Raw genomic sequence first — 12,271 nt, 5'->3', positions numbered from 1 at the left:
AAGGAAACATTGCATGGTTCAAAATTGGGAAGGGCGTGCACAACGGATGTGTCCTGTCTCTATACCTTTTCAATGTGTGTGCAGAACAGATTATCCGGGATGCTGGGCTCTATGAGGAGGAATGTGGTGTCAGGATTGGTGGAAGATCTATCAACAATCTGCAATATGCAGATGACACAACCCTGCTTGCGGAAAGAGAGTAGGACCTGAAGCCCTTTCTGCAGAGGGTCAGGGACTGCAGCCTCCTATATGGATTGAGGCTCAATATAAAGAAGACAAAGATTCTCACCACTGGACCCATTGGCAGCCTCAGGATGGATGGTGAAGAGATTGAGATTGTTCAGAGCTTCAGTTTGCTTGGCTCCAGAGTCAACAATAACAATACTATACTAATAATAACCTTCTCTATATAGTCTAAAGTCAATTGATATATTTCAACAAACCAATGCTGCCATAGACATGTTCACCAGGCTGTGCCAACAAATTTGGAAGCCAGCTACCTGGCCAACAGATGGAAGGAGATCCATATTTGTTCCATTCCTCAAGTAAGTGATCCAACAAAATAAGGAAATTATTGAAAAATATCATTAAAAGCACATGCAAGTAAAATTGTGCTGAAGATTATTTAAAAAAAATAAATAAAATCCTAGAACAGTTCGTTGACACAGAACTTGACACAGTTCCTTGACACAGGGGATTCAGGTTGGATTTAACAGAGGCTGTGGCATCAAGGATATCATTACTGATGTTAGATGGATGTTGATTAAAAGCAGACTACACAAAAGTTCTGATTCAAATTCCTACTGCCCACGTTGCCCAACAGACCCACTTAGTTTTAGTGGGGCTTAAAAAAACTCAGCCAATTTCCTGCTAACCTTTCTCCTGTTGGATAGATCCCAAAGCAGCAAGGCTGATGACTTCTGGCTTTGGACAGGTCCACGGCACGGCCCACAGCACAGCTTTATGTTCCTGTAGCTTCAAAATTAGTTGTTCCAACAAAAGTTCTGATTCAAATACCTACTGTCTAATCGTGCTGTGTTGCTCATCTCTGGTCTCTGTGTGGTGTGAATGTCTCTCTAGTGGCCTGTCCGTCTCTATGTAGCTTGCTGTTCCTCCAGCTCTTCACACTGCACTCTCCACAACCACCATCTTAGAATCTCAGATTTTTCTGATCACAGGTCCTGCTGAATGGTTACTCCAAACCACCGTGTTTTATCCTGAGTGACCTCATTTCAGGAAACAGCTATTCCACTGCTAGGAACATACCCCTGAGAAAATCAGAACTGAGACATAAAGGGAGATGAGTATACCAATGTTCATAACAGGGTTATTAACCATCACAAGGACATGAAAACAGTTCAAATGTCCAACCACATTTGAATGGATTGAGAAATCATGGTAAATTCACATGATGGAATACATAGTATTCAAGAGCAACAATTTTGAAAATTACTGCTTAAGTTGGAAGGGACTGAAGAGCATTATGCTGAGTAAACTAACTCAGTCTTATAAGGACACATACTGTGTAAGACCATTCCTGAAATAGATAAGTAGTAAAATATGTATAAGAATCCAGGGGTAGGAGGGTGTGGAGGGACCAAAGGGGTGAAGATGGGCAGGAGGGAAATCATAGGGTTGCACAGTTTGGTGGGTAGAAGTAGGGGAAAATAGGAAAGATCCAGTGGAAATCTCTAAGGACAGGGTGATGGTGGGCGTAGTTCAATGGTGATTAATTTTATGAAATATAATGAATGGGAATGATTGTATGAAACACAATGTGAATGAAAGACAGTGTGAAACACAGTGTATGCAAACTTTGTAAACAAATCAATGCAAAATAAGAACTAAAAATATTTCTAAAAAACAAAATAAAGGAAAGCAGAGGACACATCCCTAGAAGGATATGTACGAGTGCTTTATCTACTATTCAAACACATTTGACTGTGGTGTGGATCATAATGGTGGCAAACATTGAGAAGAATGGAAGTTTCAAAGCACTTACTTGTGCTCATGTGAAACCTATACCTAGAATAAGAAATTCCTGTCAAACAGAGCATGGGAACACTGCACGGTTTAAAACCAAGAAAGGTGTGCGTTAGTGTTGTGTCCTTTCTGCTTAACTGCTGAGCAAAACATTTGAGAGGATGGACTGACTTACTGAAAGTGAGGAGGACTGGAAATGCTTGATTCAGAGGATCAAAACTACAATTTTCAACTATGGATTACACCTCAACATCAAGAAAGCAAAAATTCTCACCGTGTGCCAATAAGCAACATCATATTGATAGAGAAAAGATAGAAATTTTCAATTATATCCTCTTACATGATCTAACCTCAACACACTGGGTACCAGCAATCAAGAAATAAAATGACATGTTACATTGAAAATGATTGTAATCAGAATTCTCTTCAAAGTGCTAAAGGGTAAGAATACCAATTTAAAGACTAAGGTATGCTTGATGAAAGCCATGGACTTGTCAATTATTTGCTATGCATCTGAAAGTTTGCTTGGCTCCACAGTCAACGCTCTCAGCACCAGTAGCCAGGAAATTAAAAAACGTATTGCAATGGGAAAGTCTGCTGTTAGGGACCTCTCCAAAGTACTGAAGAGCAATGATGTCTCTCTGGAGACTAAGTTGTGTCTGATACAGGGCATGGTCTTTGCAATCACTTGTTATGCATCAGAGAGTTGGACAATGACCAAGGAGGATAGAAGGAGAATTGATGCTTTTGAGCTGAGGTGCTGGAGAAGAGTATTGAAGATACCATGGACTGCTAGGAAAAGAAAGAGATTCATCCTGGAAAGGGTCAAACCAGGTGGCTCCTTGGAGGCAAGGATTCTGAGGCTCCATCTAACATACTTTGGATATGTTGTAAGGAGGGACCAGTCCTTGGTGAGAGATGTCATGCTTGGTAGGGTGGAGGGACAGCACAGGAGGGGAAGGTCCTCTATGAGGTGGATTGATTCAGTGACTGAGGTAATTGGGATGGGTGTATCGGAGACGGTGGCACAGGACAGAGTAGAATTTACGGCTGTTGTACATAGGGTCACTATGAGTCGCAAGGGACTTGATGGCACATAACAATAACAAACACTCTGAAAGTTGGAGAGTAAGTAAACATATCAGTATAAGAATCAGTGTTTTCCAATTATGTTCCTAAGTACTGAATATCTATTGGACTACAAAAGGACAAATATGTCTTGTAGAAGGTGCAGCCAAGATGCTTCTTAGTGTGAGGGATGGGAAGCTTAGTCTTACAAATTTTGGGCATGTTGTTAGGAGAAGCCAGGCCTCTGAAAGGACATCAAACTCATAAGCGTGGTAGGTCAATGAAGCAGAAAAGAATGTCAATACGATAGATTGACATAGTAACTGTAATAATAGGTTCAAGTGTGGCAGATATAATAAGATGGCACAGGATAGAGTTCATATCCGTGTTCATAGAGTTGCTTAGTGTCATAATCAACTTGATGGCACCAGCAACACTAAAAATGTCACTAGGTTGTGCCTGACCTAACCCAACGTGTTGTCAAATACTCCATATGCGTGTGAAAGTTGGGCAATGCATAAGAGAGACCAAAAAAGTATCACTTCCTTGTAATTGTGATGCTGATGAAGAGTATGGGACACCCTATAGATTGCTGGGAGAGCAAACATCTTTCTTAGAAGAAATGTAGCCAGAATGCACTTTAGGAGGAAAGATTGTTTGACTTCTCACATACTTTGAACACGTCATTAGGAAAGTCCAGTCTCTGGAGACAGACATCATGCTTGGTAAAGTAGAGTTTCAGTGAAAAAGAAGACGGTCCTTCATGAGATGGGTTGACATGGTGGCTGATTAAAGCACAGCAGAGATTAGGATGATGGTGTGGGAGATGTTTTCCATCACCCAATCAGATGATATTTTATTCTGCTGGGGAAAGGGTCACTATGTATCTGAGTTAACAACACCTAACAACACTATTGTCTACAGTCATAGCTTTTTTGGACAAAACATATTATTAATATGTGCCCTAAATCGTTTTTTGTCACAATTCTTAAGAAAATTGAAAATATACAGTTACAAAAAAATTGCCCTACAGAACAGCATTACATTCTTCAATATACATTACATTGTAGCTGTAATAAGACTAAAAATATTTTAATCTTCTAAGTATATTGTGCTTATTTTTCTTTTGAAATTCATATTGGTAGTAAAATAGTAGCAAGAGAGTTTCTTCTTTTCCTTAAAGTTTAACAAGCACAAGAACCACGAAATATAACCAAAGGGATAAAAGGCGAATATCATCTTTTAAAAGAAAAAAGATCAAATTACTGCCTGGGGTGACATTATAATGAGGCAATTTCCAGGAAGCCATCCACATTGCCAGTCTTACCTTCAAACCTCAGTGGGCCAGGGCTGAAGCAACTCCTTGGCTGCCAAGCTGGAGTCCTGGAAAACAACTGCTCATAAAGAGAATTTAGGGGAAAGAAACTGAGGGGAAACTGGTCTTTCCAATGTAATTAACATAGCTTTATTTTTTACTAACCAGGAATACCTGAGGCACAGCACTTGCATTTTTAGTTATTATCCCTATATTTCTGGAGTGTGGGTGGTGGTTGGGAGTTGCTTAATGAGCAATTTACAACAATGTCAAAATACAGGTTGGATGAGTAGCCTTTCCTCACTCACCCTGTAGCGCCTACCAAATGTTGACATTAGAACTGCTTTCCTCCACCTAAAGCTTTTTGTTTTGATAATCAAAGAGTTTAAGAACCCTAGTAAAATAAAATAATATGAAAGTGCCTAAATCCACACAATACCTGAATTAAGATATTTAAAAGAATCACTTTTGTTATATACATTGTATCATATAACACTTGATTCAAGGAGGAAATGATAAAATTTATTTTCAATGTTATGATGTTTCACTATAACAGAGAGAGACTATAATAATCTCAGATAGATTGGAGAATGTCCTTCGAAGCTATAAGGTTCATAGAAGCTGTGAGTTCATAAGTTGTAAATCTGTATGTTGAAAGATATGCTTGCTTCTTTTTTAAAAGAAAACATTTTCCTGCATTGTCAGTTAGATTCTAAGTGTAATCGTGTGAATATTTAATATAAAAGAGAGACAGGAGGTGATGATAAACAAATGGAAGAGGAGAAAATGATACTGAGAAATAGATAAGAGATTGGAGTGATGTAAGTACCAGAAGCTTGAAGAGACCAGGGACAGCCTCTCTCCAAGAACGTCTGGAGGGAGTGCAGCCCTGCTGAATCCTGGATTCCAGCTTGTTGCAATTGTGTGTTCTGTGGTTGGTTCTGACTAATATTAATCCTATATTGTTATTACGTGCTGGACATTCGTAACTGACCATAGCGGATCCTCCAATGAGTTTTCATAGGCTCCAAATCGTCAGGGAAGAAACTGCTTTATTTTTTTCTCACACAGCAGCTGATAGATCCAAACAACCTGCTTTGGGGTTGGTGGTGTAACTAGGGTTTCCAAGCCTATCATCTTTATGGATATAGATTGTCACATCTTTCTCAAATTGACTAAGGAGTCCAACCTGCCATCCTTTTGGTTAGCAGCCAAACTAGGTCTCAGATTTCAGCCTACTGATTGATATTGATTCTGGACTTAACCTCCTTGGGAATTGTGACGGAATAAACTCCTGTTGTTTTAAATTGTTAACTTGCTGGTAATTTGTTACAACAGCCACAGGAAACTAAGATGTCATCAGTGGCCAACTGTGACAGTAAACATTTCAATATCTCAGCAGCCCAGAAAGGATGGCAAAGTGAGAGTTAAGATATTAGAGTAAGAGTCTTTTGTTACCTGACTAAAGAAGGGATAGCACTTAAGTTATTAGAATCCTACTCGTACAAAAGCTGTAACCTGGGCTGAGTACTCTGCTATCTCAGGTCTCCAAGTACCCTGTGTTTAGTCTCTATAATATCAACATCAGCATCACCTTGAAACTTTATGATAAACACAAATTCTGGGACCTGCACCCCAAACATACTAAAGCAGAATCTCTGGAAGTGAATCCCTAAAATCTGTATTAGAAAAAAAACCCTTGAAGTGGTCTGACACTAGGAGAGTTTGAGAACCTCGGCCTTAGGCTATGCTTGTGTGTCAATCTTATAGACATTCTCAGTTTTACAGGATCAGCAGGAGTAAACAGAAAAGTTTCAATCCGTTTGGTGCATACATCTCATCACTCCTGACACCTCTGGAATGTCAGAGAAGTTCACAACACTGAAAGATTGCTATGGTTGCACATTTTCACTGGTACACAGGATGCAGGGGAAACAGGGTCTCTAGAGAATCTTGAATATATAGAAAGAATTTCTTTTGCCCCTTTCCATTTCTCCTTTTATTTACACATTACCTTTATTCTGACTCCTGTGAGACTATATACAGGCAAAGCTATCCCAGGGAACGAGACTGGCATGTAATGATTTGATAAACTGTGCTGAGCCAAGAATAAGTGCTTTGGAAAATCACTCAGTTAAAAATTTAATAGATTTTAAGTCACCACTTTGAAGGGTCTATGAGGAGAAAATCTACGTATTAAGTTATTCATGCACTCTCTCTCTCTCTATATATATATCTCCACAACTTTACAGGCCCTAACTGATTCAAGGTTAACATTATATCATAGAGTTTATATCTCAGTCAGGAAGGAGAAAGAGATAGGAAAAAGGGAGAAAGTTAATTTTCACAGACTATAGAGAATAAAAGAAGGTGCAGCACCTTTTCTAGGTATTAATCAAATTCTTTAGGTATTTATTAAGGGTGAAAGGCAACACCTTAGCCTCAAACGCACAGCTGTTCGATAGATTATGACTTCTAGCGGACCCTTCGTTAGGTTCCCTAGGCCATACATCAAAATAGAGGGATTGTCCTACATCAACACTTTCCCCACGTAGTTGTTGGTGAGTTCAAACCAGCCAAGAGGCAAAAATTTTCAATTAGCAGCACAACTCTCTATGGACCAGAGCTCCCTTGAGTTAGGCTAAGCAAATTACAAGTTTCCTTGAGAAATTCTGTAATTACTAAATGGGTATTCTGGTTAAAGTAATAGAATACCTTGGTGCCAGATGGCAAGAGGGAGCTGTGTCGGCTTAGTATGAAGGGTTGCACTGCAAACCCAAACGCACATTGGTTGAATCCACCAGCTGCTCCATGGGAGAAAGAGGAGCAATCTCTTCCCGAGTGATTAATCTGCCTATAAATAACCACTAAAAGGTCAGCTATGAGTTGGTTTGGACTCAATGTTACATAACAACAACAACAACAATAGATTGGATAAGTGATCTGACAAAACAAGGCCTTATATGCCAAAGCAATATGCTTATTAATTTCAAAAATATTTAAGAAATGAGTTTAAACATAACCCTAAATGCCTACTATTTGCTTCAACAATAATCAACATGCAGAGCTTGCTGAATGAGCTCTGCTTACTGAGGAGGACATAAAAGAATAAAAAAAAAGCCTTTCAACTTAATTACTCTAAAGCATCTTGTTTTTTCAATGCTTATTGTTTTATTATAATCTCCAATAATCAACTGGTATCAAGTTGATGGCAACACATGATGACCATTAGGTTTGTGAAACTGTAAATATATATGGAAAGTGATTATCCATCTCTCTCCTGATAGGTTTTACCCTCTTGACCTTTAATATAACACTACAAAAATAATCTACTACACTCCTAGTCTATTATTTACACTGTAAGTTGTTTTACATAAATCATTGTTTATTACTAAAATCTTTTGCAAGAAAAATAAACATGGACTTTATCTGATGGTATATACAAGAATCAGATTGACTACATCTGTAGAAAGAATCACTGGGAAAGCTCAATATCAGCTGTAGAAACAAGGCCAACTGCTGATTATGGAACATATCACCAAACACTACAAGAGTACTACTATACTACTACTAAGTTCAAACTAAAGCTAAAGAAAATTAAATAAAATCTTTAAGAACAAAGAATTGACCTTGAGTCTGTCCCACTTGAACTTGAAAATCATCTCAAAAACAGGTTTGAGACCTTGAACACTAAAGAGTGAAGGCTTTATAAGTTTTGGGAGTATATTAAGAATATCATTCATTGGTATACAAATCTCCATTTGTGTCTCTGTTCTACTTCCCTTGTGTATATTCCTAGTAGTGGAATAACTGGGCCATATGGAGTTTCTATGTTCAACTCTTTGAGGAAATGCCAAACTGTCTTCCAGCGTAGTTGCATCATTTTACAGTCCCACTAATAGGATATGAGAGTCTCTGCTTTTCCACATCCTCTAACATTTATTGCTTGCTGTTCTACTAAACTTTGTCACTTCTACTGGGGTGAGATGGTATCTCACTGTGGTTTTGATTTCCATCTCTCTTATTGCCAGTGATTTTGAGCATTTTTTCGTATGTCTGTTGGTCACCTGACTGTCTTCCTCTGTGAAAGAATTTCCATGTCTTTTGCCCATTTTGTAATTGGTTATTAGTTTTTGTATACCAGTATTTATAACAGCATTATTTACCATTCCAAGAACATGAAACAGTCCAAATGTCCAAACACAACCAAAAGGAATGAGAAATTACAGTATATTCACACAATGGAATACTATGAAGAACTTAGGAGCAACAATTTAGAAAAATACTTTGTAATTTGGGAGATGCTGGAGAGCATTACAACTGAGTGAACTAACACAGTCTCCTAAGGACAAATATTGCCCAAGATTATTATTGTAAAAATAGAAGGATAATTAGTAAATCATATATAAAAACTCAAAGTGGGGGAAGGAGAGAGAGAAGAGGTGAGGATAGATAAGAGTGAAATCACAGGACTGCACAGTTTAATGGGTAGGGGGGAGAGTAAATGGGAAGGATTAAGATGAAAATACAGGGTAATGATGGGCAAGGTCCAATAGTGATTAATTGATTTTGTAAAATATAAGGTGTGAGACTGATTGTATGAAACACAGTGTGAATGAAGAACAGTATAAAGATATATATAGTAAGAAAACCAATTAAAAAAGGTAAAATAGAATGTATGTGAATGTATGAAATAGTGATAAATGAAAGATTGTATAAAACACAATGTATATGAGTGAACCATAATGTACAGGAATTATTATATGAAAATAAATTAAAAATATTTAAAAAGGAATATCATTCATGAAGAAAGCAAATGGTCACTGCAAATACAGAGAAGGAAGAGAGGACCAGACGTAGGTATAGATTGTCAATATCGCACTAAAGCACAGAGAAACCAAAGCAAGGAAATAAAAAAAATTAAAGAATCAAACAGAAGATTTCAAAGGGCAGCTTGGGAAGACAAAGTAAAGTATTATAATAAAATGTGCAAAGAGCTGGAGCCCGAAAGCCAAAAGGGGCGAAATTACTCAACATTTCTTAAGCCAAAGGATTTTTTAACAAATGGTGTTGGCAATATTGGAAAAATAAATGTGAAAAACTCAAGTAAGATCCACACCTCACTCCATACACAAAAATCAACTCAAGGTGGATCATAGACCTAGGACTAAAACCAAGGACTATAAACTTCATTAAAGAAAGCTTGGGAAAACTCTGCAAGGCCTAATTCACAACATAAAAGGCTATCGTTTTCCCACTTAACTGATTTCATCTCCTTGTCAAAAATCAGGTAACTGTAGGTAGATGGGCTGATGTCTAGATTCTTAATTCTATTCCACAAGATTTTTCATTTCCCAAGGCATTTGCCATAACTAGTTAATTAATACTCTCATTTCAAATTAATAATTTTCTTAAACAATATGAATTTGCTGCCATAGTGTTCAGAAATTTTAAAACCAGTATTTTACTTACCCAATTGCACTAGATTTTCCCAGGCAGTGAAGCACACAGTTGAGAGTATTAATTAACAAATTATGGCAAATGCCTTGGGAAATGAAAACATCTTGTATTCACTGTAAAACATTGACTCAGTCACTAGAAGTTTTCACGCATTTGATCTTCATTTTCTCTCTGTGAAGGTAACAAAGTGTAGCACAGTGGTCGTTGAGTGGTAGAATTCTTATCTTTCATGAGGACAATGGTTCCCTTCCTTGCCAAAACCCCTCATGTGGAGCTATTACTACTAGCCTATTGGTGGAGACTCACTTGCTTTTGTGATGCTGAACAGATTTTAACAGAGCTTCCACTATTAAACAAATTAGGAAAAAAAGATTTGCTGTTGTACTCTGAAAAAATAGCCAATGAAAAACCAATGGATTACAATATGGGATCCCTGTGAGTCCAGGGCAAACTTCAAAGCAGCAACCAACAGTAACAATACTAAGAAGATTTCTTCACACTGTAAGGATCTAGAAAAGAAAATGTAATAAGTTATAGATTGTAATGAATTACAAAGTTTAGTTGGTGTCGGTGGTGTGGTTGATTCCTGAAAATATATTAGAAATGTTACTTCTGATTGCATTTGACTTACTAATATCTCCTACTCAATAGATTCCTATTTTGATTAATTTGCTAAATTGTTAAAAATCATCCTTCATTAATGGATTCACCACTCTGCTGTTCAAGTTTTGCAGAAACCCACTCCTTCACTAGTGGGTAAGCTACAATAGGTTATAATAGGAATAAAAGATAACACAGTTTTGTAAAGTAGTATAATAAATAATAAGAACAATAATTTAGACAAAGCTTGTGTATTGGCTAATATACAACAAAGGAAGCTCTTTGTTGTTGTGGTTTTTTTTGTTTTTTTTTTTGTCCATGAGTCAGAACTGATCCCATAGCTGACCATCTAGCAGGTTTTCAGCGGCAGTTAATTGCATGGAAGGAGATGGTAAGTAATTGCCCTGCCAACTCAAAGACACCTGGTTCTAGCTCAACAGCTGATCTCCAAGAGAAAGATGGGAAGTCTCTCCTGGTGCAATTTATCCACAGTGAAAATCCACTGGAGAGTCAACTATGAGTGGATTCTGACTTGATGATACAGGACAACAACAACAAAAATGTAAGAAAACTAACTCAATGGAATTAATTTTTCAATTTAGAAAAGATAACATATTTCCAAATATAAATTTATATGAAAACTTTGGAGCATTTAAAATTCTTCAAAATGTGTATTTAGGGCCTTATAATTAATAAAAGAAGTTTTGCTAGTATGACATTTGCAATATTAGAAGATAATTTTAAAAAAATAAGAAAACCTTAACTATAAGAGAACAGATGTTTAGATTTGAAACTAATTTATAAATTTGAGTTCAGCATTCCCTAGGTATGAATTAAAATTTGAGGGTTGAATTAATTTATTCAGGGCTTCCTCCATGGATTACACATGGAAAATTAATAAGATAATAGATTTACTTTACAGAGAAGTGAATAAAAAATGTATATAGTAGATAGAGCTTTAAAAACAGGTTTGTTAGTTATTGTTAGTTGTAACTACATATTTTCTAGAAACTTTACTATGCCTTGGAACATTGAACTATTTTCAAAAATCTTTCAAAAATCAATTTCAACATAAAAAATTAAATTTGAACTTCAGTTTAAAGTTCTAAAAATTAATAATTATATTATCGTTGTATTGCTCAAGCCATACAAGAAACCAGAGTATCTTTGATATACCAGAAAAAGCTTCTTTGTTGTATTATTACTTTCATAGAAACCAACCTTAACACAATTAATGTTCAAACTGTGGGTCAATCATTGAAAGAAGACGAGCAGATTTTTTTAAAAATATGTTTGCTGTTGTGTGTACTATACAGTACAAACAATATACCCATATTTTTCATGTAAATTTATCTTTAGAAATATGTTGTCTTTTCTAATTTGACCTATCCATATCAGAGGCAGTTAATTGCATGGGAGGAGATTGTCCATCTTTTTCAGTGGAGCAGTTGATGGCTTTGAACTATGTTCCTTCAGGACCACAATGTAGCTTGTTGCCACTAGGACACCAGAACTCTCCATAAATGAAAAGGATAGATGCATACTTTGAAAAGTATAGATGCATAAAATGCAATTACAGCAAATTAGTCAATAAAAACATATTCATTCATTGAAGAGTAATATTTTTTAAGCTCTGGTAGCTTCATGGTAAGTAGTTGACAACCCATTATGCTGGCATTGGCTCTCTGGGAGAAAGGTGTGCAATTTCCTTTGATGCAGTTTCCTGCCTCTGAAAACCTACAGAAGAATCAGTTATAAATGGATCCTGACTTGATGGTATATAGCAACAACAAGAAGTTGATTTTTTAACATAATTTTTCAAGGACTTATAAAAAAAGGAAAAAG

This window comes from Elephantulus edwardii, unplaced genomic scaffold, assembly GCF_000299155.1.
Source record: "Elephantulus edwardii isolate Elephantulus edwardi_28Jun2011 unplaced genomic scaffold, EleEdw1.0 scaffold00025, whole genome shotgun sequence".
NCBI lineage: Eukaryota > Metazoa > Chordata > Mammalia > Macroscelidea > Macroscelididae > Elephantulus > Elephantulus edwardii.
The sequence above is the reverse complement of the archived record's forward strand: the minus strand, read 5'-3'. Positions refer to the sequence as shown.